Below are 24477 nucleotides of genomic sequence, written 5' to 3'. Positions count from 1 at the left end.
AGCTGGCTAAGGAACTATTTGGACGGTTAATGTTGATTTTCATAGAGGAAGTTCCAGAAGACTGAAAGAAAACTAATGTTGTGTTAATATGTAAAAACAGTAGATGGAATGACTCTGCTAATTATAGGCCTGTCAGTATGACATCGGTCCTGTGCTAGATAATGGAATGGCAGATATGGGACTCAATAAAGAATTAAAGGAGAATAATATAATTAATATCAAACAACAGAGGTTTATAGAAAAAGATCCTATCGAATTAACTTGATTTTTATATGATTACAAGTTTGGTTGATAAAGGTAATAGTGTTGATGTAATATACTTAGACTTCTATAAAGCATTTGACTTTGTACTAGAAAGAAATAAAATTAACCCGGCTATTAAAATCTGGCTAACTGATAGGTCTGAAAATGTAATTGTAAATGGGGAATCAGTATTGAGTGAATGTGTTTTTAGTGGGGTACCACATGTCCGTTCTTGGCCCCATCCTTTTTAACATTTTTATTAATTACTAAGAAGAAAACATAAAATCATCAGTTACAAAGGTTATAGATGACACTAAAATGGGGGTAGATAATGAAGAGGACAGGACACTGATACAGAGTGATCTGGATCACTTGGTAAGTTGGGAACAAGCAAACAATATGTGTTTTAATATGGCTAAATTTAAATGTACACGTCTAGGAACAAAGAATGTATTGTAGGCCATACTTACAGCATAAGAGACTCTATCCTGGAAAGCAGAGACTTAAAAATATTTGCAGGGGATGGATAATCAGCTGAACATGAGCTCCCAGTGTGATGCTGTGCCCAAAGGGACTAATGTGATCCTTGGATGCATAAACAGGGGAATGTTGAGCAGGAGTAGAGTGGTTATTTTACCTCTGTATTTGGCACTGTAGTGACTGCTGCTGAAATATTGTGTCCCGTTCTGATATTCACAATTCACGAAAAATGTTGATAAATTGGAGAGAGTTCAGAGAAGAGCCACAAGAATGATTAAAGGATTAGAACACATGCCTTACAGTGATAGACTAAAGGAGCACGAGCTATTACACTCAACAAAGAGAAGGTTAAGAGTTAACTTAATTGTAGTCTATAAGGACCCACATGGGGAACAAATATTTAATAATGGGCTCATCCATCTACCAGAGGAAGATATAACACAAGCCAATGGCTAGAAGCTGAAGCTAGATAAATTCAGACTGGAAATAAAGCATGATTTTTTTAACAGTGGGAATAACCACTGGAACAATTTACATAGGGTCATGATGGATTCTCCTCTCCAAAGTAATAAGAGTGTTTTCAGTCTCTCCTCGTACTGAAGTTTTCCTTTGCCTCTATCTTTTTTGTCTTCTCTCTCTGAACTCCTAATTTTGTAAGATCTGTTTTGAAATAGGGCAATCAGAACTGAACTCACTATTCAAATTAAGGGCATATTATTGATTTATACAATGGCATTATAATCTTTTCATTATTCTGTTCTATTCCATTCTTTATGCATCCTAATTTTGTTTGATTGTGCGGGTTTTTTGTTTTGTTTTTCCCCTGACAGTTAGTCACAATGATGCTTGGGTCTTTTTCTGGCTGGTCATAGTTAATTTAAAACCTAGCAATGTGCATGAATAGTTCACACTGTCAGCATCAAACTTCACCTGTATGGTGCTGTTCAATCACATAATTTAGTTAAGTCCTTCCACGATTCCTCCCAGTCTTCTCTAATCCTAAGTAACCTAAATTAATTTTGTGTCATTTGCAAATGTTGCCATCTTAGTGCTCATTTCATTTTCCAAATCATTAATACTCATTCAGAACATTACATTATAAGATAGTGAGGTCCCCTAACCCCACCAATAAGAACATTATAAAAGAAGGATGTAAACCCTAAACCCCATCAGCAGTCTCCAGGCAGAAACCTCAGATATCATGTGACTTCCTTACATGACACATTCCTTTTACTACAAATGTAGCTCTGCAATTCAGCCACAAACAGAAATTGCATTGCCTGGATACCAAGACCCCAGTCTTCCAGTCAGATCCAGGCAAGCTGATCTCTGCATCTCCCTGACTTTGTGCCCTGACTTCACTGGGGCTCCACATGAGCTGAAGGGATCTGACTGCAATATGGGGGGCAAAGTTTTCTTAACAGACTCTTGGGATGGGGCTTGTGGAAGATGAAAATCTAAAGAAATTATACCAACCTATTCTCCTTTATCCACTATTTTGCTGACACACAGAGAGGAGATTCACAGTAGTAGTGTAGCTGGTTGGAACATTTTTGGTGAAATACGGTGTTTCGTTGAAAATGAAACATTTCATGCAGACATATTGGTTTCAGCATTTTGAATGGGAAGGTTTCTGAGGCCAGGTCTACACTACAAATTTACATTGGTATAACGATAGGTTTCAGAGTAGCAGCCGTGTTAGTCTGTATCTGTAAAAAGAAAAGGAGGACTTGTGGCACCTTAGAGAGTAACAAATTTATCTGAGCATAAGCTTTCGTGAGCTACAGCTCACTTCATCGGATGCATGAATTTCCACTGAATGCATCCGATGAAGTGAGCTGTAGCTTATGCTTATGCTCAAATAAATTTGTTAGAAGGTACCACAAGTCCTCCTTTTATTGGTATAACTAGGTCACTCAGGGAGTGTGAAAAATCCACACCTCTGAGCGACGTAGTTACACTGACTTAACCCCCAGTGTAGAAAGTGCTATGTCAATGGTAGAGCTTCTCCCGTTGACATAGCTACCATCTCTCATGGAGGTAGCTTCACTACACTGAGGGGAGCTGACCTGGCAGCATAGTAGCATGTTCACTAAAGCGCAGTGGCACGGGTGCAGCTATTTAAGTGTAGATCTGCTCTGAGTTCCAGGGCTCTCTGGTCACTTCTGATGACAGAGTTAGAGAGCAACCCGAATCAAAAACCTGCCCTTTCCATTTTGAAAACAGACACATTTTGAAACCTTGAACAGCGTTGTGAAAACAGAATTGTTGTCCTCCAGCTGGCTCTATCTGAAGCAGTGCTGGTTTGTCCCTAAACATTTGTGCTCCCCTGATTTCTAAGACTCCTGAGGCCAGTTTGGCCCACAGCATAATTTAAAACAGGCTCCAGGCTGACCTAAGTAGTAGGGGACCATTCCGCCACCTGGTAATTCTCAGAATACAGCACACTGTGGCCACACGTCTTTGCACCCCCAGGATACTCAAAAACTGAGGAGGCTGAAAAAAGGGTGGCAAACAGCCATCTATTCTGATTTGATACCACTGAGGATTTCCCTATTCATGGAAAATCCTTTGCCACTTGGGACCATTGCATAGTCAGGAATTGGCCCCACAAGTCTTTAATTATATGCTCACATACTATTTTTCAAGTAACACAATAAAATATCATTAGAGATGAAAGAAATTTTTCTACCTAAATCTTTTGGTGCTCAAAAATGCATATTTGGGTCAACTGAAATATTTTGTATATTTGTGTCTAATTTGCTGAATTATTTAAAAGAATAGAAAACGTCTAAACATTTTAATTTTTCAATTCAAAATCACGGGTTTTTTTATTTTACTTTCACTTTATTAAAAAAGAAAATCTTAAGAACAAGACAAAACATTTCGTTTTGGATCAAACAAAATGTTTTGTGCTACTAAAAACTTTATTTGTCCTTCAATTTTTCTGTTTGTCCACTGAACCGAAAAAATCAGTTTAGATGCATGTACGTAATATTTTGTGTACTACTGTTCATATGCTAGACAGAGTTCAAGAAAGTCTTTTATAATAAAAGAATACTCTTCCTTTCTCTCCACATGTATGCACATTTTATTAAAGATAATAACACGGAGAAAAATTAAAATTTGCTCTGCCAGAGTAGAGGGTAAAGACCCATATTTTCTCTTGGGAATTTGGAGAAGGAGGTGGGCAGGAGAATGGAACAGAACTGTTATTATTCAAACATGAATGGGTGGGGAAGTGGCCAGCTGTGATCTTTTCAGTCCAACCTATGAAAGAAAATCAACAATCCCTGCTCCAAAGTTTGCCATACCAGTTTATGCCAGTCTTAGCTTACTTAACCATTATATAACATATAAGAAAGTTAAACTGCTGCAGCTACCAAATAAGAGAACGTTATACTCTCTGATCTCATTTAATTTCATCTTCTGTAGTCAGGATGCCATTCTACCTTAAGAATTATTCTATTGATTATTATTTCACTGTTCTAAGCAATCTCCTGGTTTGTTCATTCTTGACAAGAAAATTGAGAGTGTTTAGTATGAAAAAAAAAAGCAAGCAAGAAAGCATGTATTTTTCATTCTACCTTGGATGTTTGGCATATATTTATAAAGTTACTGGGTTAGCAAGTTCTAGGTAGACTCAGATTTTTCACACCGTAATGGATGAATATTTTCAAGGAATAGGAAAAGGGCCCGGTTCTTTTCTCATTGGTTTTATAACAGAGTAATCTCAATGGAATTGCTTCTCATTTAAACTGCTGTAACTGAGAAGAGAATACAGCCCAATATTTTTAGCAGATATGGGATAAAACATGGTCATTTTATATGTCCTGAATGGGACTGCTGGATTTGAATGCAGGTATAATTCTCTAAAGGCCTATCTCTCCCTATTCATTGTATAGGGAGCCTAGAGTCCTAACTCAGGCTTTGTGAATCACAATGTCATTCCTGTGATGTTTTACCTAAAAGTTAGGCATTGTGTTGCTCAGCATCACACTGCCTATGTCCCTTTGTGAAACTAGCCCCACATGATCATCCTAATACAACTGTCAGTGGTGCTGGGCCAAATATCATCTGTTAACATTCAGGATCACTGACACAACAGGGCATACAAACATGGACATATGAAATGGAAGGAGAATAGTGAGACAAAGATAGATGAGTCTGATTTGCTGAGCTTTTTTCTGTGCATCTCATTTCACCATATATCAATTAATTGACCTCTGCTATGTTCTGTAAATGAAGTATCAACAAATGTACAGCTTTCCATAGCTTACATATATGAATTTCTTACAAAATTAGCCAGCTGAAATTCAGACTCCTTGCAGTAGGATGAAATCAGAATCAACACACTTGATTAAAGAAAGAGACAGAGAAGTGCAGAAGGGAAAAAATCCTGGCCTTTCAAAGCTGTATTACATACCATACATGCACATAGGGTGACCAGACAGCAAGTGTGAAAAATCGGGACGGGGGTGGGGGGTAATAGGAGCCTATACAAGAAAAAGACCCCAAAATAGGGGCTGTCCCTATAAAATCGGGACATCTGGTCACCCTACATGCACACTAGTTTGGGGCACTCTAACAGCATGCTGTTCTTTGGAGCTTCTGTGTATGCCTCAACCCACTTGGCTTATAAGAAAAGAGAATTCTGGGAAATGTAGTTGAAATGTATTTCCCTAGTAGGGACTGATGCCATCTGTAGTCACAAAGGGGTCACTTGACTATCAAAGTGAGCTGCTAACTGCACCTCCTGGTCTCTTTGAATGCAGCCGCCCCTCCTCCCCCGTCTCTGGTCTTAGGCCTTAAGCTGTTACTTTCCTTGGGGTGGAGTCATGTGATTATCCCGCTCTCATACCAGGTCCTGGGCTGCAGTCCCCAGGTACTAACCATGATTACCTCAGCAAGTCTGACCTAGGTTCAGTACCTTCACTTCTTGTCTCTCCAGGAGCTGTGACAGTAGTACTCAATGACCGGACAGCCTTCTTAAAGCAAAATATTATTTATTTGGGTATTTTGAATGATCAGTCTCAGGCATGAGTCAGCTTCCTACAACTAGTAACCATCCCCCCACCCCCGGTAGAAAGTGACATTGTCAAGACAGCAGAGTTCTGCTTCTGAATAGAAGAAGTTGCTCAAACTCTACGTGAGCCTGAAAGACTCAGACATTCAGTTTAGGACAAATGGTGTTTCAATATTTAACAAGGAAGGGAAACAGTATCATCTGGCCACATGAGTTCTAACATATTTCCGAGCTAAGTCAGAACTGGAAATGCAAAATATATTGCTCGGGGGCATTGTTTAGATATTTGAAACTCGCTAAAGAACTTTAAGACCATAAAGCCACAAATGGATTACAGTGATGTGAAATGTAAGCTCCTCTGTGACCAGTATAATTCAACTAATAATTTTAATTATTTAGTTATTTTTAGAATACAAAGTGTGAGGGGATCCAACAGAATGAGAAACTAAACTGTCTTAATCTTGTGAGCTTCTGAGGTGTGGGACATGGTCGGGCCAGATGGCTACAGGAGAGTAATAGAAGGCAGATATATTAGCCCCTGGTTAAGCAGGTCCCTTTCCCCTGGGTAAGGTAACAGGGAAGGTTCCAGAACAATCAGGAACCTTCTGGAGACAATTAAGACAGTCAGGCTGATTAGAACACCTGCAGCCAATCAAGAAGTTGCTAGAATCAATTAAGACAGGATAATCAGGGCACCTGGGTTTAAAAAGGAGCTCACCTCAGTTTGTGGTGTGCGTGTGAGGGGCTGGGAGCAAGAGGTACTAGGAACTGAGAGTGAGAACGCAGACTGTTGGAGGACTGAGGAGTACAAGCATTATCAGACACCAGGAGGAAGGTCCTATGGTGAGAATAAAGAAAGGGTTGGGAGGAGGCCAGGGGGATGCCATGGGCTGGAACCTGGAGTAGCTGGCAGGCTGAGGTTCCCCCCAAACCTCCCAACTCCTGGTCAGACACAGGAGGAGTTGACCTGGACTGTGGGCTCATGAAAATGGCCAAACTGAGGGCTGCCGTGAAGTTCCAAGGTGAGCAAATCCGCCAGTAAGTGCAAGACCCACCAAGATAGAGGAGGAACTTTGTCACGGGTGCTATTATCAGGAACCCAGTGCAACATGGAGCACAACAGATGATAGAAGCCTCAGCAATACAACTGAATTGAATGCATAAATTAGTAATGACTGTCAGAAAGAAACTGTCCTACTGGACCGTTTATGGCCTCCTTAATGAGGAAAAGCGGAGAAGGTGCCTGGAGAGAAAGGAAAGGAAAGGAAACAGTTGACAGCAGAGACCCTTAATGTTGGAGAGAGAAGAAGGGACAACATAATTAACTTTAGAACAGGGTTCTTAATAGCACTATACAAGGTTCAGGTTCATAAACCTCCTTAGTCTCAGCCATATTTTCTTTCATTTACTTACAGGAGGAAAATAAAATGTGGCTTTTAAACAAGAACACTTGAAAGTGACTGATTGAGGCTGCTGCAAAGAATTGGATTTTAAAAGCACACTTCCCTCAATAACTCAGAGGATCAAAGGAGAGCACTAATCCTTGTTACTCTCTTACATCCAAGTTCCATACTACCATGTCAACTGCATCTCAAAAAGGAAATGTGAAACTTAGGCAGCAAGTCCAATCAAGCAGTGAAATAAGCTTTGGATTGGGAGAACTTCTTGCACAACTGTGGGATTCACTGTGGGCTGGATAAAGGTGACTGCCATTATCTGACTAACTGTCCTTGAACCTCTGATGGAAACCATCTTCTAGAAGGTTAATAGGCCCCAAAGACAAAATTTTTAAAAATGGGGACATGAAATTTTGATTCTGGGTATAGTCACCTAATTAAATGGACTGATTTTTGTGGAGCACCCAGAAGCTCCCATTTACTTCAGAAGGATTTCAACATTTTCAAAAATTGATCCATTTAATTAGATGCTAAAATATGGATTAAATGGGCCACTTTAATGACCCCATTTTTCATAAAAGTAATTCTGACCATGTATTAAGCATTCTTAGGTCACTTGCACTTAATACAGCCTACCACTGAAATCTTATCACCTCACACATGGGTATGTGGGATTTGACTCAACCACCACTTTTCTATCCTCCCAGAAAAAGAAACAAGAACAACAAAAGCAGGTGTGCTGTTACAGCTACCCTAATTATTTGTTGCCAGGGCTCTATTTGGTGAATTAAGCATTTTTCTTTAAATTAATTATTTGTGGAACATAGTTTCCTATTCAACTAGAGCCGTAGATGTTTGAATGGTATTTGGCAAATGTTTTCAATTAGTTTTCTTCTGTTAATCACTGTCTTGCTGTCATAGTATGTAGCACTTTTTTTTTTACTCCTTCTCCAGCATTAGAGAGCACTTTAAGTGCCATCTTTTGGATGAGAACAAACATAAGTTCAAATCTTGATTGCTTGTGGTTCTTAAAAAAAACATGATACTTTCTGCCAGAGATGGAGAATTATCACCAAAATCCTTGATGAATTCCATTTGGGGGAAAATATGTTGCCCCAGACCTCCCTGCAGTTTCTCTCGGATATGGTATTCTTCTTTACTTCTCATTCTAAGCATTCTTTCAGGCTTCTTTTTCACAACTATAGAAGTTCTGTTTATCTGTCCCATTAAAGAGAAGGCACATTCCCCCTCAGCTGTGGGTGCATTTTAGGAATAGGTGAAGTGAACGTTCTATTCCAGTTTGTAAAATGTTCTGGGATCCTTCAGGAGAAGGCATTATAGAAGTGTACGATTTTCTCAGCTGTCCTTCATTGTATATTATGAGACTGTGTTTAATATTGCTAGAGGCATTGCCACTGATGGAAGAACTTGCTTATCTATAGTACCACAAATATGGTATATTTGGCATTCCTTAAAGAAAAACAAAAATTTCCAAACTCTGCCTTAGAGGTGAGGTAATCAAAGAGGCAAGTGAGGAAGAAAGCTAATGCTGAAAGATTGTTTTGTCACAAATAGATAATAAAATATATGGTAGTTTTAAAAAAAGTTCCCCAGGCATGTTTTTATTAATTTCAGGAGGTAGTTGTTCAACTCAGTGAAATATTTCACTTTTATTTAACTTTTCATATTGCATAAACTATTTTTCATGTAGGCATTGTCACCTTAGCACATACAAAGTTGAAACTTTATAAACATTTTGGTTATTTATTTTATAGCTATATATTGACAGGTTGAATCCAATTTGCCCTTTCCTGGTTTATGATTTCTTTTTTAATTAAAAAAAAAGCGAGAAAACAAAACCGTCTCTGTGTTGTATGCAACACAGTTATCTGCCACTTTCGCTGGAGAACCTTTTTAAAATATATTGTTTTGTCGTATGGGCCAAAGCAGTACAAATTCACCCCTGTGCAAAAAACCTATTCACTGATTATGCACCACTTAAGCTCTGTTTTCAGGATGTAAGTGGATCTTAAGTCTTGCGCAACACCATTGCACAGGGGTGAATTTCACTTTGTGGGAGGGTAGTGTTAGGTGACTACAACCAGTGTGCACAGTCTTCAGGCAGCATCTGAAGAGGCCCGTATCTCTGCATGAGCAAAAGTATGTTATTTGTATTGCAGTAGCACTTATGGCCCGAACGGATCAGCGTTCCACTGTGCTAGGCAACTTGCAAAGTACTAGGCAGACCACATCTGAAGTATATGGACTGATCCTTCAGAGGTGTTCAATGCCTGAAGCTCCCAACTCTCTGGACCCCTAGTGACAAACCAGTTAATAGCATCCTTGACCATCTTCACTCATGGAAGCCAATGCTAAGGTGATATCCTATTTGATTGATTTCATAATCAATGTCACTGTCAGAGAAGAAAGAATATCAGATGAAATGTGCTTTATTTATTTAGGGAGGAAGGGTATATCTGGTTAGTGGTAAGGCTTTGTTGTTGTTGTTGTTTTTTAATTGCACATTTCTGCCTGGTGGGATTTATCTATTTATGTATTATCATTACATACACCAATTCTAGGATCTGTTTTGGGCCATACTGCCTTCCAGAAATTATTGTCTTTAGTTTTATTTTGATTAGGGATGACTTGTTTTAGCATGAGCAAGACAGACGTAGTTCAAAGCATGTAGAAGTGGTGGGGAAAGATAGCAGACTTAATTAGCCTGTGCCTCAGTTTCTCCATCCAAAAAACAGGGATAATAATAATACTTGCCTTCACAAACACAGTCTGCTCACAGTGGAAAACATGCTCCATTTTCTTTAGAAAGAAAAGTGGAGATTTTTTTTTCAAATATCATTTGCTTGGATTTAGGGATTTGACTGGAAGGGGATGCACACGTGATGACCGGGGAGGGGGAGGGAAGAGAGGAGGGAGACAGTGGCGATAGAGCGGGGCCTGGGTGGAGCAGGGGTGGAGTATGGGCGGGGCCAGAGGCAGAAGAGATGGACTGGGAGCTATTGCCTCCCTAAGTGGAAGCTTCACCAACTGCCCATGCCCACAAGACCCAAATTAAGACAAGTTCATGTCACTCAGGAGCTGATACTTGTGGCAGTAGAGCACAGCTCTTCCAAGTGATTGAGAACTTCACTTACGTGTTCTCAACAGCTGGAAAAAGAACAATTAGTACAACACTTAATGACCCACTACCTGGAAATGACACCTGGAGAACAAGTTTAGGAGAACACCCACCTCCATGGAAAATGTGGGCCACCATCCAGGAAGAAGTATGAGGAATGTTAAGAATGGAAAGCCTGACCATTTGATTCATTTTTTGCATCGACTTCTCCAAAGTTAATTCTACTTCAAATTTGATGCTTATTGGATGCTGTGGATAGACAAGCTACTGGAGTAGCTAGGACCAGTAAGATACATTAGTACCATTGATCACACAAAGTGATATTGGCAAATCCCCTTATCTCCCTCCTCATGAAAAGACCACCTTATCAACCTCCTTTGGGCCCTTTTCTTTCTAAACCATGCCATTTGGACTGCATGATGGTATGGCAACCTTTCAACTCCTCATGAATAAAGTACCCCATTAATTGTTCCAGAGAGGATGGTTCTAGACTATTCTATGATATGATATTCAACCCTGATTCTATGATTCTATGATTCTATGTTCTCAGTGGTAGCTGATGACAGAATGAGGAGTAATGGTCTCAAGTTGCAGTGGGGAAGGTTTAGGTTGGATATTAGGAAAAACTTTTTTGCTAGGAGGGTGGTGAAACACTGGAATGCTTTACCTGGGGAGGTGGTGGAATCTCCTTCCTTAGATGTTTTTAAGGTCAGGCTTGACAAAACCCTGGCTGGGATGATTTAGCTGGGGATTGGTCCTGCTTTGAGCAGGGGGTTGGACTAGATGACCTCCTGAGGTCCCTTCCAACCCTGATATTCTATGATTCTATGATACTCAGACTCCCATCAATTCCCCGCTGCCTACCTGTATTATCTATAGCCCCATGTGGGAGGCTCACCTATAACAGATGAGGGCAGTATTAGGATAACTCTAAGAACCCAGTCTCATAGCTAACCTGACTGAATGTAATTTAGGAACCACAGAAGTGACTTGCCTAACAAGGTGGACTCTTGACACCAGTCACTGATGAAGTGCAGGCTTTACCCATATGTCCAGTCCCCCAGAAGAAAATGCAAGAGATGCTTCTTGGGACTTGCTGCTTATTATTAAAGATTTATCCCTATCTTTGCTTTGATTGCAGCTCCCATAATGGACCTTACAAAAGGCAGTAACCCCAAGAAGACCTAACGGGATAAAAATTCCAAGAAGGCTTTTAACACCTTGAACACACACCTTTGTCAGGTGCCCAAATTGCCCATCCTTTGTAATCCTGACTTTTTCCAAGAATTTATATTACATATGGACTTCTCGGATGTCAGACTAGGCAGATCACTGCATGGTTGGGGAGAGAGTTAGCTTGACAGTTACTGGGAACAAAGAAACAAAATGGCTTTTACTGTCCAGGTAGATGTGATCACACACTCAACTGAGGTGTGATTATGTGTGTGTGTGTGCACGCTGCACAGTGAGTCATGAACACAGATTATTACTGAAGCTTAATGCGTCACAATTAGGGCTGTCAATCACAATCAACTCACGCAATTAACTAAAAAAAAATCGCAATTAATTGCAGTTTAATCACACTGTTAAACAACTGAATACCAAATGAAATTTATTAAATATTTTGGATGCTTCTCTATATTTTCATATATATTGTATTCTGCATTGTAATTGAAATCAAAGTGTATATTATTTTTATTTCAAATATTTTCACTGTGAAAATGATAAACAAAAGAAATAGTATTTTTCAATTCACCTGATACAAATACTGTAGTGCAATCTCTTTGTCATGAAAGTACAAATGTAGATTTTTTTTGTTTTGTTTTTGAGTGCAGTTATGTAAAACTTCAGAGCCTACAAGTCCACTCAGTCCTACTTCTTGGTCAGCCAATCGCTAAGACAAACAAGTTTGTTTACATTTACAGGAGATAATGCTGCCCTCTTCTTCTTTACAATGTCACCAGAAAGTGAGAATAGGCATTTGCATGGCACTTTTGTGGCCGGCATTGCAAGGTATTTATGTGCCAGATATGCTAAACATTCTTATGCCTCTTCATGATTCAGCCACCTTTCCCGAGGACATGCTTCCATGTTGATGACACTTGTTAAAAAAATAATTTGTGACTGAACTCCTTGGGAGAGAATTGTATGGCCCCTGCTCTGTTTTACGCGCATTCTGTCATATATTTCATGTTATAGCAGTCTCGGATGATGATCCAGCACATGTTGTTCATTTTAAGAACACTTTCACAGCAGATTTGACAAAACGCAAAAAAAGTACCAATGAGAGATTTCTAAAGATAACTGCAGCACTCCACCCAAGGTTTAAGAAGCTGAAGTGCCCTCCAAAATCTGAGAGGGACGAGGTGTGGGGCATGCTTTCAGAAGTCTTAAAAGAGCAACACTCAGATGCCGAAACTACAGAACCCGAACCACCAAAAAAGAAAATCAACCTTCTGCTGGTGGCATCTGACTCGGCTCATGAAAATGTACATGTGTCGGGCCGCTCTGCTTTGGATTGTTATTGAGCAGAGCCTGTCATCAGCATAGGCGCATGTCTCCTGGAATGGTAGCTGAAGTATGAAAGGACATATGAATCTTTAGCTCATCTGGCACATAAATATCTTGCAACGCTGGCTCTAACCGTGCCATGCAAATGCCTGTCCTCACTTTCAGGTGACATTGTAAACAAGAAGTGGGCAGCAAATGTAATGTTAGCAGATTTGCTCATTATTTTGGGGTATACTCATTTCTTAGGGTTACTCTTCGGGGGTGGGGGTGTTCTGTAATTCTATCAATGTACTGCTTGTGTTACTTGTGTTCTCACATGGAGCGCTACTTCTCCCTGCTGCAGGTTCCCTCCCAAGGGAGCTATCATGCAGGACCTAGGCTCCCCAGGGCTGGGTTCCTCCAGATGGACACACACACACACACACATTAACAGAGCATGTCGGAGAGGACAGCACTCCAAGCTGATCCCTTATATGTCCCTGGACTCAGTAGGCGGGGTCGAGCAGCATTTCCAAGCTGTCACCTTCATATGTCCCAGGTTCAGCACATCCCTATCCCCACTTTCACATTACACTTGTTTTGGTAGTAACCCACTTGATGAGCAAACCCCACAGGATTTTTGGGTGCTGCAGGGATCTTTAGCTTACGTATGAGGAACGTTGCTGTAGAGTGAATGAGGAAGCCGAAAAAACACCCACGAGGGGGAGGGGGAGAGAGAAAGAGAGAGAGAGAAGCAACCAGCTTAACCATGAAAGTTATTTATTGCCAGGAAATAACCACTGGGGAGCCAAACAAACAAAAGAGTTATAATATTAAATCTAACTTAAATTTGATTATAAAAGTCAGATTTACAGGTTTAGAATACTATAGCTGACCACACAAGTTAGGGTCGAGAGAGAGAGAGAGATGGGTTCTCACCACTCCATGAAGCTTGAATCGATCAAGAGTACTAGGTAGTGGTGGTAGCTGAGGGTCTGGAGTGCTGGAGATAGGCAGAGCCCCCAGCATGATCAGTCAGGAGAAGATGAAGTCCCAAAAGAACGGATTCAGATTTTGGATCCAGACATCAGAACACTTACTTGAGAATGGGTATGGGGTTTTGTAGGGAAACAATAATGGTTCAAGGGAGAACACTCGACTTGTTTATGGGTAAACTGATGGCTCAAGGGATATACCAAAGTTGTTTTGTTCAGTCTAGACAATAGGAACTGATCATTCCTGGCTATGCGTGGTGTTCCTTGGAGGGAGCTCACAATGCAATTAGCGAGCTTCACTATTTTGGATACCAATAACTAGAATTGGTCTGATAACGACTGAGCTGGATGTGTGCAGGTGTGGGTTAATTAACATCTGGAGCAGAGATCCCCCATCATGCAGTGCTTCCCTGCTTTTCTGGTCCCAGAGTTCATTGTGTTTCTTGCCTTGGAATCTCTGTTCTCCATTCTGTATGCTAATGGATGCCTCTCTCCCAACTTCAATGCAAATGAGGCTAGGGGAGTTTTGTTAATCCTGTCACCCTTGTCCCAGGGGGTTAGGTGTGTCTCCCACTGCCTTTTCATTACTTTTTGTAAGTCTTTCTTCTGATTGGTTTTGCTTCAAGCAGGGGCTGGGTGGGGCAGAAAGGTCTTTTGTGAGTCAGACAGGCTGGGTACTGCGCCTTGGTTCCCCAAGAACACAGAGCTGCTAGGTAACAGTAAATAAACTTGTTTGTCTGAGGGCTTGTCGACACAGCCTTGTTGTTAAAAGTCAGCACCTGCAAATGCTCTCTATTGGTATTTTGTTGGCACTTTTGACGAGAAAATACTTCCAGCCCCGCAAGCAGTGTTAGCTTTGTCAGCAGGGGAGCGCTCCAGCTGACAAAGCCATGTGTTCACACTGTCACTTGTGTCAGCAAAACTTTTGTCTTTTGCGGGGCAGCTTTATTAAGTACCCATGAAAGACAAAAGTTTTGTCAACAAGGTTGCAGTGTAGACAAAACCTGATTGATTGGTTGAACAAGCAGTAGGACTGAGCGCACTTGCAAACTCTAGAATTTTACAGTTTTATTTTTGAATGCAGGTTTTTTTGTACATTATTCTACATTTGTACATTCAACTTTCATGATAAAGAGATTGCATTACAGTCCTTGTATTAGGTAAATTGAAAAATACTATTTCTTTTATTTTGTAGAGTAAAAATACTTGTAATCAGAAATAAATATCAAGTGAGCACTCTACCCTTTGAATCCTATTTTTTAATTGAAATCAATATATTTGAAAATGTAGAAAACGTCCAAAAACATTTAAAGAAATGGTATTCTATTATTGTTTAACAGTGCGATTAATCGCATGATTAATCACGATTAATTTTTTTAATCGCTTGACAGTTCTAATCACAATGCAAAACAACGTTATTTTGTAGAACATCTTTCATAAAACCTATAGTAAAGAATTATTTACCAAGTCAGATAGTGAACTAGAGCAGGGGGGAAAGAGAGAGAGTTTAGCAGTGCTAAGCAAAGGGTGAAGAGGCATGTGGGTGAGGAGACGTGTTTTGAGCTGAGATTTGCAGCAAGAGCCTTTGATGCAAAGAAGTACAGGAAGTGGTTAATATGCATGCTACACTGAAAATGGAGCCTGCAGTGAATATGAAGGGAGAACCTATCCAGGAAATCTGAAGCCTCAGATTGGCAAGTGGTGAGTCCATAACCTGGGCCAGTAACTGTGGGAGAAGGGATGGCGGGAGGTGGGGGAGAAAAGAAACTTCTAATTATTTTGTGATTTGCTTTAATTTAAATCAGAGTCTAATTTGTTGTCACATGGGATTAAGAATGGCTGCACAAACAATTGTAATGCATTCAGGGTGTTTCAAAGCCAAAGGCTAAACCTGGATTTATCATTGGCATGCGCTTTATTTAGCTTTCTAGCCTGTGTGGGGCTTTTTTTTTTTCTCTTCCTGCCCAGAAAATTCCCTGCTTTAAAGTAAGCTAATGAGAATAAATAAAAATGAAGCAAGTCTCAGCTTAAATTGAGGTACTGTATTTGTATGGGTATTTCAAAGTCATGCCATAAACAGCTGTACCTTTTTCTATGTCGTTTCATATTTTTCTGTCTGAGAAAAGAGAAAAAAAAACTGTTCTCCACTATACCATTGATTTGGACCTAATCTGGAATAGCCTTTTTTATTAATATTGTACTAAACCTCAGGAAATGATGTCATAGGGCACATATTAGTGCCAAAATACATATGAAGTCAGTTGATTCCATTTATTAAGACCATACAAGGCCTTTGACCCTTTTACAGTGCACAAAATTGGGCCAGCTGGCTTACAGACTTTCTTTTCTACTAAACCTGCTCACACATATCTGTTAGCAACTTTTCATTTCATCAGAGCACAGGGAATACCAGAATCATAGTAGAGTTTAGCCTGATTATACTTAGACAGCAGGGCTGGCCAGTAGAAATGCATATTGCGTTGTCATATTGACATGTTCATTATCGGCGACTGCTAACAAACTCTCCGCTTCTTTAAGGTAGGTCAATCCTATACATCTGAGGACTTGGAAATAATCAAACCAGGAGTCAGTTCTGCAAACCCACATTACTTCACAGGCCAGAAAATTTTATTTGGCAGGAGCTTGTCACTGGCAAACATCACCTGTGTACAAAAGCGTTTATGTATGAATTTTCAAAAACTTGTGTAGGCACACATCCCTTGATGTGGTGCAAATGGGAGACAGGAGTGTAAATGATTTTCAGAGGGGTTGGCTGCATGCTTGCACAGCATATGCATGATCAAAGATAAGAAGGTGCACATGGACTGTTTTAGTGGACTGAACCCCACACTTCCTGAAGCCTAATTACATACATAGCAGACATGTTACATACAAACAAACACAATCTATGTGATGCCTAAACAGGCTGGCCGTTTGCAACTCCAAGAAGAACTTTTCTATGGTAGTGGCACTAGTCTGCGATCTTGTCAGGATTCCTTCCTTATAAGGAACTGCAGCTCACCAAGCCTTTCTGAGAGCTGTGATGCTGGTAAACCAAGTGCCAGTTCTGGCCAAGGCCATACGTGTCAGCGAAGAACTGACAAACTCATAGCTGGAAACCAAACCAGCTCACCTATATGTTAGTTCTATTCAAAATAGGTACTAGTCTTATAAGAATGCATCAAGTGTTTAGACACTATGAAATGCTTGTAAGTTTCTGCATGCATTAATCTCACTTGCCATGTCTGTACTCCAGAAAATATAAGAAAATATCTAAAGTTTTGCTTTATAACTTTGAAAATGTTTCCTCTGAACTTGTGAACCCAGGCATGGGAATCATTCCCCCTCCGCCCATTCAAGAAGCCTGTCAAGATTAAAGAGGCCATTAAGAAACATTGGGACATAAAATATTGGCGAATGGCCCTATTACACCTTGGAAATGTTATGTAAAAGAGAGGTCACTTCATAGACTGGAAGTCTAAGGTCATGGTTACAGTCCAGAATTATATTGACCTAAGTTACATCAGCATATAGCCATCACAGTATTTAAACTGCTTCTTGCGTGTCCACACTATACTCCTTGTGTCAGCGGTGTGCATCCTCTCTAGAAGTGCTTGTACTGACTGTACTGTCTGTGTGGGGGATTGTGGAATGGCTTCTAAAGGCAGTAGCAGTCAATAGAAGCAGCACAGTGTCTACACTGACACCGTGGTCGACCTGACTACATCGACAGTGGCTGTACGCCTCTCAGGGAGATGCGGTTATTAAGTTGGCATAGTGGCACAGTTATGTGATTTTTAGAGTCAGTTACCATTTATCACTAAGTACAACTTGCCTCAATGGCAAGATAGACTGGAAAACCTAAAGAGACTGTCTGTAAATCCAAAGTAAGGTTGATATATTGATCCAGGAGTTCACATTTGCTAGTTAGATGGTGAAATCTAATTATAGAACATCCTAACAATTCGGGGTGTCTGCCATAAGGTAGGTACTTATGGTCATGAGCCACTCCAGACAGTGTGATAAGGGCATCATGATCCAGGGAAGACAGTTACTAGGTAAGCAGGGGCGGCTCTACCTATTTTGCCACCCCAAGCAGTCGCCGCCGAATTGCTGCTGAATTGCCGCTGAATTGCTGCCACGGCAGGAAGAGCGGCTGGGCTGCTGCCGAATTGCTGCCGCGGGACACGGACTGCCGCTCCATTTGGAATGCCGCCCCTAGCACCTGCTTGGAAAGCTGGTGTCTGGAGCCGGCCCTGTAGGTAAGTACTGATACAACATTGTACTCACTCATTTATACAGTTTTCTAATGGCTTATTAGGTCAAACCTTCCTTTACAGGGGACAGATGCTTCCCTCTTCATTCTGGTTCACGCTGTCAGTACTCCAACCCCATACTCTTGCAGAAGAGAAATTCATCTCAGCTTTTAAGGACCACCAGATCTGAGGGGGCAGGGGAGGGGAAGGGGGAAAGAAAGAGAGAGAGAGCTAGTTAGTGTGTGGTGTCTTCAAGATTCTGTTCAGATGTCTTGACTGATCAGATGAGAGACCCTTATATAGGCCTGAGAGGGCCAATATATGATATTCCTGGAATATTCAGCACTTTACAACATTGCCATGAATGTGGGGGCACGGAGAGACACCCTTGACTGATGAGAGTGACTTTGCTAGGTGCAACTCGGATAAAACCAAGAAGTAAGAAGAAGAGTTGTGCAGGAGTCCTGAATGCACTGATGCCAAGGGCTCTGATCCTTTGAGGAAAATATCTGAGATGAGATGCAAATTAAATAACACATAAAAGGAAATAAACATCTAGAATCATCAGCAGGAGCAGTGACAAACTGGAACCTAGGACAATACCTAGATTCCCAATCATATTGCAAACTCACCCAGACAACAGTCACTGACTTCTTTTCACCCTGGATAGCTTCACTTTTTGTTCCTGACATCCTGCTACTGCCTGGCTTGCCTGCCTCTTCACTGCTCATCCTCAGTCACACTCACCCACCCACCCTTCATCTCATGGGTCTCATTCCTCTTCCTACCTCCATCTCATCACTCTCTCTCTTCCCTCCTTCCCCTTCACTTTGTCTCCATCTCACCTTCTTTCCTCACCCTTCACAGCTTTTCTCCCATGAACACTGATTCTTTCTCACTTTCCCAGTTTTTCTTCCACTATCTCTAGCCTGCTGTCTCCAAACACTCTGAAATCACTAGGTAATACTTCTTAATGTCTGAGGGATTTTTGTTGTTGAGGAAATAGAATCTTTAAGAAACCTGCAGGGTTAAACCAAATAACTACATGCCCTTTTTGTTTGAATCTCAACCTTCCTTTTAGTATCCCCACAGTCACCTATTATCTTATTGTCTTCCTTGTTCCATTTTGTCTAATCTTAGTCCTGTTCTTCCAAGTAGGAGCCAGGGAGTTCAATGGGCGCACCTACCTGTGTAAAGTTATATGAGTAAGTGCTTCCAGGATTTGTAGAATTGTAAAAGTAAAAACAATGTAGATTGTAAAAATAATCAAGCTGTGGCCAAGATTTCTTTATATTTTATAAAGTTCCTTGCATCAATATTAATAATATTAACAGTTGCGAAAAAGATGATGAAGTGCTACTCTGAGATGCAGCTTTTCAGACATAAAAAGGCTCCACACTGTGCATGCACCCAAAATCATAGCACACCCAGGTGTTAGTCAGACTATTGTCCGAGCTATTTTTTAGCAAACCTAAACACTCATATAATTTTTTTCTAAAGAGATAAATGCCTGTTTCTTTTAAACTTTGTTTTTTGCTTTATAGGCTGGAATGAATAAATTAGAAGGCCAACACAAATAAAAATGGGTACTTACAAATGCCATGATAATAGAATGCCAAATCTCCACCCCATGTTAAATAGCTGTCATACAGACAAGTGAGTTCACCAACCCACACCGTGAAGGGGATTAGATGATGAATTTTATTGTTTACATACACAGAGATTTGGGATCCCCAGTGGAATTCACAAACTACATTTTAAATCCTTTAAATCTTTGTCACTGCTGCCTACTTTCATCTCATCTCCTAAATGGAATGTTAAAACAATGAACATCAAGGGAGATTTTAAAATTCACTGTAGAAAAATAGGGCACTCAAAACCAGGTACAGAAGAGCTGGTGTTACTAACAATGCCTCCCAGATTAAATTTTAAATGTGCTCTGAATAAAGAGTTTATAGCAGGTGGCTCAGGCTTAGAACAGCAAGTTTTACTTAAAGTTGGCTTCTAGATGCTATCTTGTTTCTTAGTAACTCAGTGCTTTCTTGAGCCTTCTAACTCATCATTGGGTAGTTGTCCACTTTCACAATAGCTTGAAGCTTTAATCAGCCTTAATAACACTGTCCCATTCAGCACAGTTAAAAAGATCCTTATACAAGCATCAGCTGTATTGTTCTTGCAAATAAGTGACTTTACAGGACTCACTTTCATTTACACTAGTGTAACTCCTTTGAGTTCAGTGGGGTTACTCCTGATTTTACACTAGTGTAAATAAGAAGAGCATCAAGTCCAAAATATGTAAAATTGATCTTGCAGTGGCAAAGATTGTTTTTTCTTCAGGTACTTCTATAGTAGTTTCCTTAACCTAAGGTATACTGCCGGTGGTGAAACTGCTGAAATGCCAAGCCATAAAAGCTAGCCTGGTAGATAGTAGGAATCAGAAAATATTCAAAACAGTGCTACCAAAAAACATATTTAAGCCTGCAATGTTTGGGTTTTTTTATATTCCACTTTAAATATCAGAAACTTTCACCTAAGTCAGTGAGTCATTGTGTGTGATAGGTCTGTCCCAATGGGATTTAAATTTATGCTTTCATTCTAAACTGTTATTTTTTCTTCTTCCATTGGCCCACCCTGACAACAGAAGCATATACTGCCTACCCATGCCAGTGTTGTGCCGGATGTAGCTTCTGGGTGAAAGGGAAAACAGTCACTCCCATAGGTCCAATTTAACGGCCACACTACAGGTAGTTCTCAAGAGCAATGCAATTCTCTACCTGCCCACTGAGTCTGTGATTATGCACTCCTTCCCCTTCACACCTCCTTCCTTTGCATGAAAGTGCAAAGATCCTGGACTTGTTCCTGAACCCATGCCTCCTGCATTTTTGCTATCAAATGGTTTTGGTTTCAGTGAAGAAGACGACAACATTGTATCATTGTGAAGTACTTTACAGACACTGGTCACAACCTAGAAATACTTCTCCCCTTAATGGCATCCCTAACCAAAATAGCATCCCAATCCTGTCATTTAATCATGAGCCAAACCTACAGATTGTACCTGAAACAAGTTCTGACGCTTCTTTCCTTTGTTATGAAGAAATCTTCAATCTGTGATGACTTTGAGAGAAGCAAATGTGAATAGAACGGAGGTAGGGAATGCAGAAGAAAGAAGGAAAAATAATGACTCTTAGTAAGTTCCCTCACTCTCATAAGGCTCTGGAGCCCGTCAACAGACATACCACAAGGTTGGTAGCCTGCAGCTAGGGAGGATGGTTGAGATTAAGGATGGAACCAGCTATTCTTTACAGCATGCTTCCCTAAGGGGAGTCAGTATTTTCCTCAGGAATTCATGTGACAACCAGAGAATCAGCATTACATTCTCATCATAGTTCATGACCTCTCTAGAGACAAGGGTGGGGTGTGTGTGTGTGTGTGTGTAGGTTTTGCTATTGGCAGAAAAGCTCCTAAGAGACTCTTGTTGACATGGTAGAGTGTGCAGAGAGCAGATATGGCCCAGGAACTGTAATGCTTTCCTTTCCTTTTCTTTGGGGATCCTGTTGATTGGCGGTTTTGCTGGCCATGCCCAACCTGTGAGGGTATAAACCCTCCCCTGGAAGGGAAGAACATGTAAAAGTCTGAAGTGAAACTTGCAAAACAATTTCAAGTAGCTGTTGTTTTGTTTCGTTTTTCCAATTTTTCCTATCACCTGTGTTTTTGAGGGGGTTGTGTTCATTGGGAGGGGAATGTAAGAGCCATAACTTATCTATTCAAAGCTGAAGTCCCTTAACAGAGAGTGTGGCTGCATGTGTGTGAGGAGAAGGTGGTAGTAGCTTACATTTTCTTAAACTTTCATGATGAATTTCATGTATTTTGTCAAGCAAACAAAATAGACAAAAGAAAAATGAAATAACAAACACTCAAAACTCAAGCTGTTTATGCTTCCTAACTCACAACCAAATTTCTTCAGATTTTCTAGGGGTTTGCATCTCTGCTTTCTATTAGTATTCAAAATCTGTCTTCTTATCATAAACTGTAGGTATTAGATGTTCAGGAGAGAAGCCTGTGGAGATCCATCTCTTAAGGAATCACAGAATATCAGGGTTGGAAGGGACCGCAGGAGGTCATCTAGTCCAACCCCCTGCTCAAAGCAGGACCAATCCCCAACTAAAACATCCCAGAAAGGGCTTTGTCAAGCCTGATCTTAAAAACCTCTAAGGAAGGAGACTCCACCACCTCCCTAAGTAACCCATTCCAATGCTTCACCACCCTCCTAGTGAAAAAGTTTTTCCTCATATCCAACCTAAACCTCCCCCACTGCAACTTGAGACCAGTATTCCTTCTTCTGTCATCTGGTACCACTGAGAACAGTCTAGACCCATCCTCTTTGGACAGGGCTGGCCCACAACATTTTGGCACCTGAGGCAGGGAGCTCAAATGACGCTCCCATGTCCCCTTGCTTGGGCCAGACTTTGAAAGGTCTCAATTCTGCCTTCTGGATGTTCTACTCCTCTCATGGTACTGCTCTGTTACCTACCCCAATAAAGGAGAACTAACAACTTAAAATGCCTTGTTCAAAAAATTTAAGTAACTCTTAACTTTCAAATGCCTGAAGAGCAAATATAACTTTTCTTGTCTGCATAGTAAACACTGGCATTTTTATCTGTTTGAATAATCAAAGTGGTGCTTTCCGTGCCTTCTTGGTTGCAAAGATTTGAATTGCTTCCAGCTGAAGGTCCACAGTCTGGGCTAGCTCATGCTCTATTGAGATGGTTGCAAGGCCAACCAGCCTCTCCTGTGTCATTGTGGAGTGTAGATGTGTTTTTATTAACTTCAGCTTGGAGAAGCTGCGTTCTCCACTGGCAACTGTTACAGGAAGTGTTAGAAGTATGCGCAGATCAACAAAAGCATTTGGAAAGAGGGTGGTCATCTTATTTGTGCACATATATTCCAGAACAGCCTTTGGAGTTCATCCTGCTGAAATGTATCTTGAAAGGGCTTTCGTTTCATCACCTAAATCACTCGCATCAATATCGCACATGTCATCATGTGTCAACACTGTCTCTAGTGCCCTGTATTGCAGGTGTAGGTCTTCTTCAGATATAATGAGGAGTTTTGGAATATCATATAACATCCTAAATATACTGCTGTGTTCCTTGAGCTGCATGAAACATTCATCAACTGACTGTATCGCATAATCTAGCACCTGGTTAAAGCAGTGGTTCCCTAACTTGTTCCGCCACTTGTGCAGGGAAAGCCCCTGGTGGGCCGGGCCAGTTTGTTTACCTGCTGCGTATGCAGGTTTGGCCAATCGCGGCTCCCACTGGCCGCAGCTCACTACTCCAGGCCAGTGCGAGCTGCTGGAAGTGGCGGCCAGTACGTCCCTCGGCCTGTGCCGCTTCCAGCATTTCACAGGAAACAGGAAGCTCCCTGAGAAGCTGGTGTTAATCAGTCCAGACTCCTGGGGGTGCTAGAGAGGTACATAAGAGGCTCCTCCTCTTCTCTCTCCCTGCAGCTCCTGCTGCTTTCTCACCTTTTCTCCTGCATTCCTGTTATGTCTCTTGTGCCCTTCTTCGTCCAGCACAGCAGTCCACCATCTCTGTGCATCTAGAGCAGAGAGAATACATATGAACCAACAGCAGACACAATTTTCTACACTCTGGGTCCTAGTGGTGCCCCCCCACAGTCTGGCACCTGAGGCGGCCGCCTCAGTTCGCCTCATGGTAAGGCCAGCCCTGTCTTTGGAACCCCCTTTCAGGTAGTTGAAAGCAGCTATCAAATCCCCCCTCATTCTTCTCTTCTGCAGACTAAATAATCACAGTCCCCTCAGCCTCTCCTCGTAAATCACGTGCTCCAGCCCCTTAATCATTTTTGTTGCCCTCCAGTGAACTCTTTCCAATTTTTCCACATCCTTCTTGTCATGTGGGGCCCAAAACTGGACACAGTACTCCAGATGAAGCCTCACCAATACCTAATAGATGAGAATGATCACGTCCCTCAATCTGCTGGCAATCCTCCTACTTATATAGCCCAAAATGCCATTAGCCTTCTTGGCAACAAGGGCACACTGTTCACTCATATCCAGCTTCTCCACTGTAATCCCTAGGTCCTGATCTGCAGAACTGCTGCCTAGCCACTCGGTCACTAGTCTGTAGCAGTGCATTGGATTCTTCCACCCTAAGTGCAAGACTCTGAACTTGTCCTTGTTGAACCTCATCAGATTTCTTTTGGCCCAATCCTCTAATTTGTCTAGGTCCCTCTGTATCCTATCCCTACCCTCCAGCATATTTATCACTCCTCCCAGTTTAATTAAGATATTGAACAAAACTGGCCCCAGGACCCTTGGGCCACTCCGCTTGATATCAGCTGCCAACTAGACATGGAGTCATTGATCACTACCCATTGATCCTGATAATTTAGCCAGCTTTCTATCCACCATATAGTCCATTCATCCAGC

This window comes from Lepidochelys kempii, chromosome 1 (assembly GCF_965140265.1).
Source record: "Lepidochelys kempii isolate rLepKem1 chromosome 1, rLepKem1.hap2, whole genome shotgun sequence".
Lineage (NCBI taxonomy): Eukaryota > Metazoa > Chordata > Testudines > Cheloniidae > Lepidochelys > Lepidochelys kempii.
The sequence above is the reverse complement of the archived record's forward strand: the minus strand, read 5'-3'. Positions refer to the sequence as shown.